The sequence below is a fragment of the Artibeus jamaicensis genome, unplaced genomic scaffold, assembly GCF_021234435.1.
Source record: "Artibeus jamaicensis isolate MK-2021 breed Jamaican fruit bat unplaced genomic scaffold, CSHL_Jam_final contig_387, whole genome shotgun sequence".
NCBI lineage: Eukaryota > Metazoa > Chordata > Mammalia > Chiroptera > Phyllostomidae > Artibeus > Artibeus jamaicensis.
Genome location: NW_026521812.1, coordinates 47,283,279 through 47,298,988, shown reverse-complemented (window position 1 = coordinate 47,298,988; position 15,710 = coordinate 47,283,279).

Below are 15,710 nucleotides of genomic sequence, written 5' to 3'. Positions count from 1 at the left end.
GTGGTTGTAATAGCTTTTCAATTTCTACTGTGCCTTTTGTGAAAAACCTTGGCTCCAAGGAAAAATTTTTCTTTGTGATTTTGGTGGTGCAATGCATAAAAAGGGGCCTGGGAAAGCCAGGAAAATTGTAAAAGTTGTGTTCATTTGGGAGACTCAAATTTACTTATGAATCCTTGTTATTGAGGAAAAGGAATTGAGGGTTTTCTTATTAATAGTAGTTTATACTCATTTGCTTATGGGTGTAGAAAACAGAACCATATGAACTACAGTAACCTAAATACTTTCCTATTTGAAGTTGCTAAAAAAATCATTATGCAAGGGTGATAGTAATTCAGGTAATGATAGCTGATATTTACTTAAAACCCTGTATGTGTTAGATGCTGAGGCTCTATGTGTAGATTATACCCCTTATTTAATATGAGTGAAATTATCATCTCAAGTTTATGGATTTGGAAATTGAAATATCAGGAGGTAATTTGACCCGGGTAACTTGCTACTAAGAGACAAAACTAGAAACAGAGAACAGGCAGTCTTAGTTCAGAGCCCAGACTCATAAACACTATACTACATGCCTCTGATCAAACAAACTTCAACAGATTCAATTATCAAGAAATAAAAGGATTATGCTAGTAAAAGAATATAATAAATGGGATTTTCTCTGTTCCTCAGGATTTTTAACACCTATTTTTCTGACTCCTTCAGACATTGATGTCTTAATGCGCTATATAATGCAGCATGTGTATACGATGTCTGTCCAGAAGTTATCTGGCCATGTAATATGAAGAATAGAGACATTTATTGAAGATATAAAAAATGTTGTATAATGTATAATGACACCTCAGGCCCCTTCAAAGTGGGCACTTTGGGACTTGACACAGTTCTCCCAATTGCCATCAGTGCCTTGTCATATTTTCCTGAATCTCATTGACAGTGTGAATCTTTTCCCTTAAAAAGGGGACTTTATTTGGGGGAAAAGCCAGAAGTTACAGGGTGCCAAATCTAGGCTGTAGCGGGGCTGAGTCACCTGGGGGATTTGATGTTTTGTCCAAAAACCCTGTACAAGATGTGCTGCAGAGCAGGCATGCTGCTGTACTGAAACTGCTGTGGTGAAGTTGCCCAAGAGCTGCAGCCTTCTGAATCATTCAAGTACTTTCTTCAGACGAATGTCAAACTTAAGGCAAAATTTGACACAGATTCGTTGCTCTGCTTGCTCGGTCATTTTGATTTGACAGCCACACAGTACACATGCTCACTCAATGGTGTCTACCAACGCCCACTTACTAGCACAGAGGAATTGTCATTGTTCACACATGCGCATTCCAGTCCACTCTCCTTGGCTGTCAGGTTACATTGACATTGCACAAACCATTCTCCTTATATTAACAATGGTGGACTTTTTCCAGACAGAGCTCACAGATTCACACTCTTCCATTAGAACTCTACATTTTCCTTCCCTGAATATGGGAAGTTTTTTTAAGCTTTTTTCTTAAATAATGTTAATGTGCTGTTTTACAAAGATTAATATTTCTGTCATTGAATAAGACCAAACTATTGTCACTTAAACATTTCCCCATTATTAAATCAACTTTGCATTTTTAATCCTCACTGAAGGATATACTTATTGATTTTTATAGAGGGAGGAGGGGGGAGGATAGAGAGAGAGAAACACATTAGTGTGTGAGAGAAACATCAATTGGTTGCCTCCTGTATGTGCCCCAACTGAGGATTGAACCTGCTACCTAGGTGTGTGCCCTGACAGGGAATCAAACTCCCAACATTTGGTGTATGAGACAATGCTACAACCAACTCAACCCCCTGGCTAGGGTAACTATGCATTTGTGATGTTTGACCTTATCAGCATTTAATTCCTGATATTCTGCCTAATTGCCATATATTTTTTATTTTAAATTAATGTTTTAAAAGTGCACCCTTTCCATGGTACCATTTCTGCCTTCCCCTTTTTTTTATTAGCAGTTGTTATCTAGTCTTTCAGAAAGTCATAATGAATCCAATAGTAACTGAGCAGTCTGCACTCTGCAAGCTCTTTTTCATTTTCATAGAAGGCTTTCTTATATGTGCCTCTGAAGCCAGTTTTAGAAATTGTTAAAATGATTTCCAGAGTGTTAAAATTGCCAAAGTGATTTCCAAAATTAGGCTAAGCTTTTTTAAACTTGATATTCTAATAGAGCATCTTTCTTTCCTACCTGATCTAAAATGCCTTCTGAAGTGTTTATAACTTTAATGGCTTAGTCTAATTTGTTTCGAATATATTTTCATCAGTTCAAGTGGTAAAGCAAACTTTTCACCCCAAAAAGCATAGAAATTCATTAATGTGCTTCTCTGAGAAAACAAAAAAAGCTATAAACTGAGTTTATAATCATAAAATTTAAGAAGCAGTATTTGTATGAAAAAGAATTACTTTACAGATAGGCATATTTTTGTTTTTTTGGTGTGTTTCTTTTGAAAACCTAATATTCCTTGTAAATTTAAAACATAAATTTAATATGAAATACTTTTAAAAGTCTTCCCAATATATAAGTATTTAGGTAAAGTAATTTGGGGAATATTTTTACAATATGTGATTTTACGTATATTAAAGAGATATAGTTATAAAAGCTTCCTGTCCTCTACCATAGTCTCAATCTTTCCACTTTTCTACAATTCAAAATTAAGTGGTTAAAAGCATTGTCCTTTTTTTCATGCATTTAATGTATTTTAATGGTCTGAAACACTTGGAAACTTTTATGGATTTTGCTCTTCTTAAAGCACACTCATAAAAGTTGGGAAAAAGTTGCAAGATGTCATCTTAACTCTGAAAATAATTATATAAATTATGGTATAAATTACTAATTTCATGTTAATAGCAACAATGAATGAATAAAATGATATGTAGGATTTTGTGGAATAGTGTTAATTCTAATGACCATAAGATCATAATCTGCTGAAAATTATGTTAGGTTATTACACCAATTTGAATAAAATATTAGTGATTGAATAGTGAGTGATGATAAATATGGGTGTGAAATTAAAGCTGGTATGAAAATTATCAGGTAGAAGTCTAACTATGAGAAACCTGGGTCCGAGAAATCTGATGAACAGTTAAAAGACATAAAAATGTTGCAGAGCAAGGTGCCTCAGACACCATTAAGTATGATAAGACATTATTGGATAGAACACTCTGAATACAGCCTGGAATTAAAGGGCAGCAGATAAAGAGAGACCTAGCTGGTTTCCCAGATAGGCTAGAGCAAAGAAATTAAGTTTCTGCCTTTTGGACTAAAACAGAGTGATGTGCTGGGCTTCACCACCTTCAAGGTGAATGTCCTTGGATGAGTTAAACAATCTAATTTTTAATTTCTTCATTGAAAAGTAAGGATTTAACACAGCCCCTGGCCCAAAAATATTTTGTGAGGATTAATTCAATCAGGTAGTTCATGATTACTTGGTATAGTCAGTATGTTCAGTATTTGATAGTTACTATTATTTGAGAGCAAAATCTGGCTCCCTTACTAGATGGTAAGATCATTGAGGACAAAGACTTTTTTTATTTGTACTTAGCACCTACCATAATAAAAGTTTCTTGAATTGCTGAATTAAACACAGAGTTAATTTTATTTATGAAGTTTCTCTGTTTCTTGGTAGAATGGCTTACACTATTTTCAAAATTTTATGTTATAAATAATGAAAATTATTTTTAAACAAATAACATTTTTAAGAATAGGCTTTTAAGAAAATCACATAGGCTTTAATATACGTAAAATTCGGCTTTTAAAAGCATAATTTACATACATTCTTATTTGATGTTTCATCAGATATACTGCTCTTTATAGTTATAATAGCCCTTTTAGAATTAGTAGTATTGGTCATTGATTACATTTTATGCATTCATTTTATCCATTTTACTTATTTTAGGTTTATGTAAAACTGGCTAATAATAAGTTACTATTCACCATGTAAGGTTTTACATCTTACTCAGGGGTAAACCATTTTGTGTGTGTGTGTTTTTATATGAAACCTGAAAATTCAATAGGTAACCATTATTAATTTCTTTTGCTATTTATGGATTGGCATTTAATGAATTTGCTCTCTTAAAACTGTTACATGAGAGAAACTTGACTTTCTAAAATGTTCTGTTCTGCCTCTCTTCTCAAGCCCCCTTGAAATATTCTGTAGTCAAGTGCAGTGAACCACAGAAAGAGCTAAAAAGGCTTAGATACACCTCACACATTTTCACCTTCCTCTGTCCTTTACAAACTCCTTTAGAAAAGTTGTTTGGGCCATGGTACACATAGCTGGACCACAACATTTTCATAACAGTAGTTTCTAAAAGGCATAAATGAACTGTTTTAAGATATTATGGATCCACTCATATATAGAGGGTGGAGGAAAAGTAGGTTTACAGTTGTGAGTACACAAAATGACATTTATTTTTATTATTGTATTAATTTTGTATATGAACTGTAAACCTACTTTTGCCTCACTCTGTATATTCAACAAACATGTATTGACTGCTCATATAATCCCACCAGAAATGAGTAAGACAAAAACTGCTAGTAAAACTTGCATAGTTTTCATGTTACAAGTGATCTTCCATTCTAGCAGTCCCCACCCTCATCCTCCAGGGATACATTCCAAGACCTCCAGTGGATGCCTGAAACCACAAATGGCATCCAACCCTGTATATACTATGCTTTTGCCTATATATGTATATCTATGATAAAGTTTAATTTATAAATTAGGCGCAGCATGAGATTAAAACAATAATAACAAAATAGAACAATCATAACAATATACTCTAATAAAGTTATGTGGCCCTGCCCATGTGTCTCAGTTGGTTGGAGCATTATCCTATACATCAAGAAGCTGTGGGTTCAATGCCCCATCAGGACACATACACAGGTTGCAGATTTGATCCCCAGTCAGGGCATGTGTGGGAAGCACCTGATTCATATTTCTCTCCCATCAATGTTTCTCCTCTCCCTCCCTGACCCGCCCCCCCATACCTCTCTCCTCTCTTTCTCACATATACACTCCCTTCCTCTCTCTCTCTCTCTCTAAAACCAATAAACATACGTTTGGGCAAGGATTTAAAAATATATGAAAAATAAAATTATGTAAATGTGGCCTCTTTCTCAAAATATTGTATTGTACTCATCCTTCTCATGATGAAGTGAGATGATAAAATGCCATTAATTTGAGAACTTCCACCATTTCAATTAAAGGAAGAACTTTATGGCTTCTCTCTGGCATATCCAGATTGCCAGAATCCCTGTTTTTTCACTTTTGGGACATTATTACATAAAATAAAGGTTATTTTAACATAAGCACAGGGAGTCCCAACAGTGGATCTGCTAACCAGGATGATTACTAAATGATACAAGCTCTGTCTCCTTTCTGGTTATGAAAAGGACCAATATGAGATTTTAGCACGCCATTCAGAATGACACACAATTTAAAACTTATGAATTGTTTATTTCGGGAAATTCCCACTTAATATTTTTGGACTATGCTTGTCCTCAGTTAACAAATCAGGAAAAGTGAAACCACAGATGGGGCGAACTACTGTATAAACTTTTGTAAAATCCATAACCACTACTTCTTCAGAAGCTGAAAAAACTGTAAATGTTACTCAGGGCATTAGATATCTATGGAATGCTCAATGAAAAAATATACAATTCTGTTAAAACTGACTCTAAAGTTTTCCAATAAGATTTCTGGAATTGTACTATGTTTTAATAGTTTGCTTGCCCACTTATTTTAAATACCAATTGTGTAGTTGTGACGGGCAATAATTATGCCTCACTCAGTGCTCTAGCCCTTAATAGGAGTTTAATTCATATATTGAATGAACATATAGAATCAAAGTGCATTTAGCACATGCAGCAACACAAGGCAATTTTGAGACATTTTCCCTCTATTTGACTTGATTATATCTATGATAGATGAACTGTGATTGAATTTTACATTTCTCAAATAAGAACAGAAAGTACGGTGAAACATTAATCTAGTGTTCATTAATTTGGAGTACAAGATAATTCAGTCTTGGCTTACCTAAATTTATGTCTGCAGGATTAATGAAGAATGATATATTAAACAAATTACAGTACACTTAAAATCATTGACTCTCTTTAATGAGCAATGATGCTTAACGTTTTAAAGAAATTTACAGTAACTGATTGGTTGAAAATGGATGTTTTAATATAGTCCGCTCATTCATTTGGAAGTAAGATAAACTGAACAGACCTCCAGGTAGAAATGCGTTGTATCTTATATATGTTGAGACTTCTACCCAACAGCAACTAAGTATTGTGTGTAATACTAAAGGAGACTATAGAGAATGCTTAGATCTGGTTGTGATTCTGAAGTATCAAGAATTTTAGAATGATGTAAGGCAAAATGATTACAATATAGATGAAAAATACAACGTGAAAGGTAAAAAGTGAGCAAAATCACTATAACAGCCACATTTTCTTATGGCTGCAAAAGTGAGTTTAATTTCACTTTAATTTGCAAAAGGAAAAGTTGTTTTAGAACTTATGTTTTCCTCAGGTCTTGAATTTAACCTCCCCTCTCTCATCAGAATCAATGCATCTCTTTCCAGGAGAAACCTCTCCAAGGATTCTTTTTCTTTTAGGTCTCGATTTCACTTCCGGCTAACACCAGGGGGCGCACTCTTTTAGGAAAGCGACCCGACCCTCCTTTCCGTTAGCGTAGCCTGGAAGAACTAGGCTCCCGGGCTGCCACACAGAGTTGGGGGCGCCCTCTCCAACTGAGCCGGCTTTTCCCAACTAGCAGCAAACCAACGGGGTTCACTGCCGAGTGGGCTGCAGGGTTTTCCGGGACTCGTGGTCTCTGGGAATTTCTTCCTGCCATTTTTCTAAGGACAGGAGGCAAGGGAGCTGGGGAGCAGCCCACCGGCGGCACTCGGCTTTCCGCCGCCACAGGAAACAGCTCGGAGCTCCCACCCCAGCGCGTTCTGCGTTGGCTCCTCTCTGAGGGCACCGGCCCATAGCTGCGGGAGCCCTGAAGGTAGGTGGGCAAACTCTGTGCACCCCTTCCCCTCCCCCACGGCCCCGCCTCGAGTTCCGCAGGTGGACCACACGTGCCTTTCCCTCGTGCCTTTCGCGCGGCCTGAATTTGGACCCGAGTTCGCACCTGAGTGCGCACCTGAGGTCGCACTGTGTGGAGCCGCGTGCACTGCCCGGGCTTCTCTCTACCGAATTCAGTGGATCGCAGCTGCACTGGGGCTTCCGGGGTACTTACTGAAGCATGGGCCCCCAAGTTTGTGGATTTCTCTGGTATGCGCCCCCCTCTGAGCTTGTTCAGGCTTGGCTTGACCGTTAAAATGGTTCCTGAGGCTTCCTGGAGTAGGGGCGGCTCATGTTTTGAGGCCATTGGCGGGGTTGGCAATCCACTCATTGCGCGTATCTTTCATTGAGCACCGATTATATTGGAGGAACTGTAAAATGCTACAGGTGTCAAAGATGGGACACGTGGTTTCCTTCAAAGCTCTCAAAGACTTGTGTTAAAGATGGGGACACAGATACGTAAGAAACATTCAAGGGAAAGGTTGAAATTGCATTAGAAGGACGATATAAAATGCTGTGGACAGCAAAGCTTCATGGAGACACCAGCGCCTGAAGAGGAGTAAGTACCAGATATTTTGGGACATAGGGGCAGAAGTGAGGACTATTCTGCAGACGAAGGATCATTAAGAGTAAAGGCGAGAAGCCAGGTGTGCGTGGAGTAAACAATGTTTTAGTGTGTAGAGCGAAGTGGCAGGGACCAAGACGGGAGAAGTAGCTTGAATTATGAAAGGCTCTGAATAGCTTTATACTCTGGTAGTGCACAAAAATTTGGATATGAATTGCATTAAGATGCACAAATTACAAAGAAACATACTGTTTTTAATATGCATAGAATGCTCATGTAGAAAGAACATAATAACATGGACCGTGTCATGAATAGGATATATTTGTCAATAGCAATATTTGTGTCTAATTAATTATACACATTGGTTATTTCCTTAGGCTTGTTTTTATTGCCTTTTTCTAATTAAATTGAGAGATTACCAGCATATTGTGTAGCCTCGATGAGACTCAGTCACTTGGCGGATATTTGCTTGTTGCTATCCACTATTCTATTTGTTTTTATTTGTGGAGACTTAGAAGGGTTTTAGATTAAGGGCAGTAATTTGGAACTTGTATAAACTGGATGACTTTTAGAATAGGGAAATGGACCACAATTGACAAAATTGAGAGGTGAAATTTGGGAATGAAGGTCAGGAGCACAAATTGATGAATCTGAGTATGGTTTTTATTCTTTTTTCATAAATGATGGCAGGAATACCAATATTTGGAACCAGATTTCCAAATTCAGTATTTTGGAGGCCTTGTTAAAGCTTAGAAGATGTTACCTTAAGTATCTTTTATTATCTATAAAGATGTTTGGAGTCCAGTGGATATTGGGGTGAAGATCAGAGAAAACATTTTAGCTCTTTCATACGGCATGTGTATGTCAAATTAAACTCTGCTGTCCAAAGACACTTGAAGCTGAAGGTCAGAGTTGTAATTTAATAGAGCCAGGAAGGCTAGGTCACTTTGGAAAATTTTTGAGGTAAACATGACTGCACTGTGAGAAATGGATTAGAGGGAACTAAGAGATCAGTCAGAAGGCTGACGCAGTTATAAAGACAAGAAACATTAATGGTTTGAGGAAAAAAAGAGACATTTTTGATGTCATTAGGTTGTCATTAGAGACATTTTTGAGACATTAGGTTGTAGAACTGACAGGACATGGTCTAGAAGGATAATCAGGGGAGCAGTGTCACTAAAGTCAGAGAGCAAAGTGTTTTAAGAACAGAGGAGTGGTCCTTATGGTAAGATGCTATAGAGAAGTAGAAGGAGAATATGCAAGCAGCTCTGGGATTTGGCAAATATGATGTCATTTTCAACTTTAGTAAGAATAGCTAGCTCTGGTGGGGGTTTATTGGAGAGGATCTTGTCTTCTATTTTTTATTGAATTTATTGGGGTGACCTTGGCTAGTAAAATCATATAGGTTTCTGGTATACAATTCTATAACATATCATCTGTGTATTGTGTTGTGTGTTACCAACCCAAGTTAAGTCTCCTTCCATCACCGTTTTCTTTTACAGCTGAGAGCATGAATATATATTGAGAGGCAAAAGTAAGTACAGAAAAAGAGATTGAGAGAATAGAGAGGAGATGGTTGGTAGAGAAGATACAAAGGAATGGTATGCAATTAGTGTATTGCGTTGGCTAAAAAGTCCATTACATTTTTTCCATATGATGGCTCAAGTAGTGCTTAGTTGTCTTTAACTACATTTGAAACAATTTTGTAAGATTGTGTTGTGACAGCTGTCATTGTGCATTTAAAAAAATCAAAATTGGTGAATTTTTGTGCAGCCATTTTAATATTAAAGACTGGAGGAGATACGCAACATTTTCGATGTATTATGTTCCATTATTTCAAGAAAGGTAAAAGCTGAAATGCAAAAAAAAAGATTTGTGCAGTGTATGGAGAAGTGCTGTGACTGATTGAACATATCAGAAGTGGTTTGTGAAGTTTCTTGGTACTATTGACATTTTGGCCAAATAATTCTTTGCTGTGGGTCTTATGCCTTGGAAGATGCTTAGCAGCACCTCTGGCCTCTACTCACTAGCAGCAAACAGCAGGAGATAACTGACATACTCAAAATACTCCCATCAATAAAAGTTAATGGTGATAATGAAAAATATGTCTTATTTTATGGAAAAAAACATAAGGGACTTTTTAGCCAACCCAGTATATTTTTAGAACATAGCACATGGACAGGAAGATGTTGGCCATTAGTGTTGAGGAGTTTATCATAGAATAACCAGAGCTTTCTTATATGCTAGCACAGTGCCTAGGATCCGGCTTGCTTACTTATTCATTCATGTGTTAGGTCACTCAGCTGACCTAATTTTTTTTCCAGTGCTCATCACTTGTAACTGTAATGATTTCTCAACAGACACGTACTGAGCTCAGTGGAACTCACTTGCCGTTGAGAAACAGACATCCAACAACTAATTCAATAAGGAAAACTGTAGTTGTGATAACTGATGTGAAACAAGAGTATGGAATGTTAAAAGCATATGTATTAGATGGAACTGACAAGGTTTAAGTGTTTTAAGGAAGACATTTTCAAAGACAGAATGTTTAATCTGGTACCTTGAAAGAGCACTATCTTGTTACCAAGTCAGCCATCCATTCCTCTTGCTCATTCTCATCTAATCCTCCCACGATTCTCATCTAATCCTTGGTTCTCTGTTCACTGTTGGGCTCACTCTCCCTTCTCTTGGGCACTTGTAATTTATTTTATCAGTGGGTTGGTGGGGTGGGAAAATTTTTAGAAACCAAAGCTTTGCAAGGATTTTTCTCAAGCCAGTTATTGCTTGATCAACTGTGTCGAAGTGGTTTGTGAAGTTTCTTGGTGCTATTGACAGTTTAGCCAAATAATTCTTTGCTGTGGGTCTTATGCTTTGGAAGATGTTCAGCGACACCCCAGGCCACTACTCCCTAGCAGCCAATGGCAGGAGATACCCAACATACTCAAAATGTCCAAATCAATAAAGTTACTGGTGATAATGAAATATGTGTCTTATTTTATGGCAAAAAGTAAGTGTCTAAATATGAACTAAGTGGACATTTAATTTTATTCATGCTACATTGATTCCCACTAGGGGAAGTAAAGGGTTTGGGGAATGACAAGTCAATAGTCAGCCACCGCCACCACCGGCTTAGCCTCCTACCATCCTTTGAAGGAACCAAAGTCAGCACAGACCCTGCCACTTCTTATTAGGAATTTTAGCCAATGAAAGCTAGTTGTTTTTTCTTTCATTTAAAAATTTAGTGCTCTCTGTGTCAAGTGATTGGGGAATAAGTACCACTCATGTTTCTTTCTGCAGGGAAGGAAAGGTACTATTGCTTCTGGGATTTTGTGTTTATGTAGCACTCAAGTGTTGGCTAAGTGCTTTTACAATCAGTTTTATTGTTCAATTTAAAAGATAGCCTAAAGTCACCCCTGTCCACACTTATATGGTGTGATTCAGAGAAAAGGATATTTTGCAAAAATGGGCCTTCTGTGATGTGGAAGAACTCTGATCAATGAAAAGATTAGATATAATGTAAGACAATGTGAACATCATCTGAAGAGAGTTAGCTGTTAATAGAAGACATTAGCCACATGGTACTTTTTTGTTATCTGCCTTTACAAGGAAAGAAGGGGAAAACAAAACAAAACTTGTAACAGTAGAAATACAACCCTGCAGGAAGACAACCCCCTTTAAGACTTGGTTTGTAACTAGGGCGTCCCAGTAGGGGTGTTTCAGGAGTGATGATCTGTGTTCTATAATATATATCCTTAAAGCATTAGGTTTTATTTAGAGCAAGTGTTGCCAGACTTTTTCTGTCCAGGGCAAGATAGATAATATTTCAAGCTTTACAGGCATGTTGTTTCTGTAGCAACTGTTCAGCTCTGAAGTTGTAGCGCTCAAGCAATGATAGTGCGTAAGTGAATGGACGTAGCTGTGTCACTAAAACATGGTAGATTTGGCCTGTGGGACATAGTTTTCAACCTCTGATCTATAGCACTTAGGAGATTGCTTTACTGGACAGAGAGTGTTATGGATTGTAATAACTGATAGTCAGCTGGAAGCTCTGTGAAGCAGAGGTGGACTTGTCTTGACTTAGCAAGGATATCCAGTGGGAAGTTACTCCGCTGAGGTAGGCCAGATGGTTCTATTTTCAGATTTTCAGGTCCTATAGTGTGTATTTGGTGATATGACTGTACTGGAGTTGAGTGCTTAGATGGGAGAACAAATCCAGGGCAGTGCCCAAGGAATGAAAAAGAGCTGGTGCTATAGTGTTAGTAAAGAACTGTAAAATCTGTGAATTTCCACCAGTTAAAATGCATACAGTATTACATCCTTTGAAAGGAACCTGTGAAAGAATATATTCCAGTCTCTAACCCAGTGCAGAGCTTTCATTGTTTGCCCTGTTTTATGTGGCTTTGCTAGCATGGGTGCTGAACAGCTTCCGTTTGGCCCTCTAGATCTCCTCCCCACCCCTTCATCCTGCAGTGTCACACCAGCCCTGGCTCCCTCCACAGTCAAAAGGATAATCCAGTAGGATGAACAGTCACAGCTCCTATCAGGTGGCCCTCTCCTCACCAGGTTTTCTCTCCCAGTTCTGGTAACTGCTCCCTCCTCTAGTCCCTTGTGGCCTAGGCCTTCCCCCAGGTGAAGAATGCCCTCGCTCTGTTGCTGTTATTACCAGCCCCTGGGATATTGTGTTACCCCTTCGGGGTTGCCCACACTTTTAGAAATAGTCAGTTTATTAAACTCTCCTCATATTACCCAGATTGAGGTATAATTAGCTTTCTGCCTGGACCATGATGGATACAGTATTCTTACCACTGTTTTCAGACACCTGTTTTTTGTCACTTTTAAGCCATACAAAGTCAGTGTCTGTAGTTTCTATTTCTTATAATTACAGGATCTCAGGTGAAAGATGATTCATTTAACTTTCTGTTTAGAGTTTGGGTCCATTCTGTTCTTTCCCAATCATATTTCTCTGTACTTGAATGCCTACGCAACAGAGAACTCACTACTCCTAAAACTCATCTTTAGATGCGTCTGACTAGTAGAATATGCATACACAACTTAATCCATCGTCCTTGTCCTGTCCCTTGGAGTTTCATGGAGCAAGTCCAATTTACATTTCATTCCTCTGTTCTCAGGCAGCAGGTTTTTGAGTTCTTTTACCATCTCTATCTGTTTAAAAGTGGGGCGCCTAGAACAGAATGTCTTTTTCCATATGTTTGTTCCTACTGAGTTGGCCATGAGCATGATAACTTTACCTAGAAAGAAGGCTTACTACCTCCAATGAATGAACATGGAAAAGATCAACAGTTCCTCTTTCCTTGCTTTGCAAATGTACAGGGAACATGATCCAGCCCCACTCTGTACTCTCCACCTCTGTGGATTTAAACGTTATCTCATATTATCAGTTGTCTTTGATGGTGGCTTAATTTTTCCTACTATTGCATATATCTATATTTAAAGGCCATCTGTCAAGAAAATAAAATCATTTACAAATTGCAGATCTTTAGAGGGCTTTCAGCTATTCAATATTCTTTTGCTTTTCATCAACTATAAAAGTACACTAATCATTTTATTACTTAAGGAGGCAGTGTTTAAGGTATTTTGCTCAAATTTTTATTTAGATTTGAAATCCAAATGGCAGATATCAGCATACTGATAGATTTTTAGTATTTTGTTCCTTTTCTTTCTGAACATTCACTCTGTGCTTATGCCCATTACTATACTTCTTGATCTTGGAAATATAACAAAATAGTATGTTGAATACTATAGTACATTGAATGATATTTTATGATTGATAATCAAATTGACCTTAAGAAAATGTTCTAAAATAGGTTCTTAAGTATACCATTCATTTAAGTCCATTTTTATAATGAAAGTCCATTTTATTTTTAATAGGCCTCCAAAATATCTGTTAGGTTCTTTAATTTTTCCTTCTGAGTTATTCAGTCAGCTCATTCTCCATTTTATTTTTGATTAGCTTGCTTTCACCATGGCAAAACTCGGGAAAATAAATCCTCTTGTATTGAATGTGTGCTTTGGTTTAATCCAGATAAGTAAAATAATGAAAACAGCCCATTAGAAAGTAATTTTGATTGTTGGAGAGATGTGACTGTCTTAATCTTTAATATAATTGTTCAGAAATATATTTCAGAGATTGCTCCTTTCCCCTTTCTATCGCATGATTAAAAAACAAAACAAAACATACTTGAGATTCTTCTCAAATTCTTCAAAATGGGTTTTACAATAGCTGATTTTATATGATCCATTTCTTTTTATCTCTTGGAACAGTGGTAGGTGAAAACTACTTTCTGTCTGTTCTGAACTGTTTGTGTACTTTATCTAGAGCTCTATTATTAATGCATTAGTTTGTATTTTATTTATTTTCTTATTTGTCTACCTTCTCCTAGAAGCAGTGCTCCTGAGGGAAGGGTTATCCTTGTATCTACTGCCTAGCACAACCAATAAACGGTGTTAAATGTTTGTTGGCAGAATACAAGTTTCTCATGATATATTCTGCCTTTTTATAGTAGAGCATGAAACACTTATGTAGTTCTCAAGAAGTTGCTGCTTCCTAAAAAGTTATTTCTGTTATAAATATGACTTCCAGACAAGACACTCTTGTAAAGATTGTTGTATTTTTTAATTAAAAAAAATCATCCACTATCCAGCATCCACATATTTATTTGATAATTGCTAAGCTCTATTTCATCTATTTAATGAATAAGTTTTTAAAGTTACATATATCTCCAATAAATTCTTATCCAAATCAGTTTCCTAAAATTCACACTGTAATACTTCTAATGTAGTATGCATGTGAGTAACTCTAGGGTAACTTAAGGTAGCAAGTGAAGCACCTATTTCCATGCAAAGACCACGGTAGTAAATTTCATACTAGATTGCTGACGTGAAAATCTTTAGTGGTAAATAATAGACAAACTCCAGTTTTGCAGTATATTCTAAAAATATGATGGCTGTATAAGATCACTGAGAAAGGCACTGATTTGAATTACATGGCAGGAACCTAGCTTCCTTAATTATTAATGTGCTGGCCTCATTTTCACCTGTCATTGATAAAGAGCTAAGGTTCAGTAAAGAATCAAAGCAGTGACAGAGAATAGTTCAAGAGGTCTGAGTGAATATTTTGTCAGCATTATTTTGTACATTCTGTACTGTCCAGTATTTTTAGTGTTTCTGAGTGGGGTCCATCACATCATCAACCTAATATTGGAACAATATTCAAGTCTTTCTTCACCTTCTCCTTCTCTCCAATCTTGGCAGCAACCCTAACATGTCACAAACATCTCTCAGAGCGGAGCTTTCTATATTCTTTGTGCATGTTGAAAGCATCCCAGCCTCGTTCTCCTTCTAGCCCTTCTTTGCTGTGGGTGTCATTAGTTCTTTAGCTCCATCCTACCCAGATTAACCCTCTTCCTAAAACACCACTGGGATCATTCACTCATCCACTCCAAAGATGACACCTGCTTCCAGCTGTCCACTGCAGTACATACAGAGTCCTCTGACTGACTTTAAAGATCCCAGCTTTCCTTTTCTATATTATTTCCTTTCATTCCCTAAAATATCTTATTCTTTAGTGAAGGAGATCCATGTGCTCTCCCACACATACCCATACCATTTTCTGCTGTCTACTCGTACTTTCCACCCCATCTGAAGTGCACTTGTGCCCCCTTTGCCTCTGACTCGCACTAATTTTTCAGAGCTTCCAGGCCTGTTCCAGAGGTACTTTTTCCTTCTTTCACATAAACCCACACGTGTCCCTTTTCCTGAGCTCCTAACAGGTTTATAGTGAGACCCATGCAGAGACACATGCTTGGCAGACAGCTGGCCTGGGATTGAATCATGGCCACATACTAGTCTCAAGTGGACCAAGCATTGGGTTGAGTATTTACTCTGTGCCTGATAGGGTTCATGGGGGTGATGTGCTTTGATTTTATCTCCTCAGTAACTTTATAAGTTTAGTACTATTTTGATTTCCTTTTTAGATGGACAGACTGAGACACAGAGAGGTGAGTAACCTGTTTAAGGTCACAAAGCTAGTAGGGAGC